This window comes from Bombina bombina, chromosome 3 (assembly GCF_027579735.1).
Source record: "Bombina bombina isolate aBomBom1 chromosome 3, aBomBom1.pri, whole genome shotgun sequence".
Classification (NCBI taxonomy): Eukaryota; Metazoa; Chordata; class Amphibia; order Anura; family Bombinatoridae; genus Bombina; species Bombina bombina.
In genome coordinates this window covers 625,834,700-625,835,864 of record NC_069501.1, presented here as the reverse complement: position 1 = coordinate 625,835,864, position 1,165 = coordinate 625,834,700, and positions in this window count along the sequence as shown.

Below are 1,165 nucleotides of genomic sequence, written 5' to 3'. Positions count from 1 at the left end.
TCAGCTGAGGTCTCTTTTGGGAGAAAGGTTCTTCAAGCGGTGGTGCCTTCTGTTTAGGTCTGCCTGTCTTGTTCTCCCTCCCTAGTCCTCTGTGTCCTCTAGCTTGGGTATTGGTTCCTACTATTAATTGATGACGTTGTGGACTCTCCATATCTTAGGAAAGAAAACAAAATTTATGCATACCTGATAAATGTATTTCTTTCTTTCCGGATATGGAGACTCCAGATATGGAGAGTCCACGACCCCACTCTTAATTTAAGAAAGTTATTTTTTACTAAACCTCAGGCACCTTTGTGTTATTCCTTTTTCCATTTCCCTTTGGTTGAATGACTGGGGATTGTGGGTAGGGGAGTGACACTTAACAGCTTTGCTGGGTGCTCTTTGCCTCCTCCTGCTGGCCAGAAGTGATATTCCCACTAGTAATTGATGATGTCATGGACTCTCCATATCTGGAAATAAATTTATCAGGTAAGCATAAATTTTGTTATTACAACTACTCTTGAGAAAGGTGGTTGATCCACGGAAACCAGTTGAGTTCTTTACTTTTAGTGAGCTTTTTAACTAAGTGATTTTATTAAAGTGGAATCTTATCAATGCAAAACAAGATTCTGTCTTTTAATAAAAGCCTGAAAAATGTACACACCTGTTTTTTACCTATCTATATTGGCACTATGTCTTCATTGAGGTTCGATTGACTGAGGATTTCACCTGGAAATTCCATCCCAGAGTCTGAAGTAAACTGCGCTGCCATACCTGAGCAACTTCAAGTACATACATATTACATATACAATTCGCAGACTATCTATATATCATTATTTTATATATTTTGTTATATATAGCGCCATCTACTTTTTCTTTATCCCCCAAAAAACTTGTCTGATAGCATCATGATCATGACCACTGATTTGGAACTGTCTGATCGCTTGACTCCGTCACTCCAGTAATTCCCTTCGAGCAGTCTCAGAAAGAAATTAGAAACCTCTCCGCCCTCACTTCCTGCCCTTACTGAAGTGGGTTTGTTTTGAAACCTAACTTACTTTAGTTAGCGCATGCATTTTTTACTCTAAGGGCAGTGATTTCATCTAGTACCGTGTGCGCATGCTCCGTTCTCACACAAACCGGTGTTCTGCCTCCTGTTGACGTACAATACGCGCAAGCGCAGCAA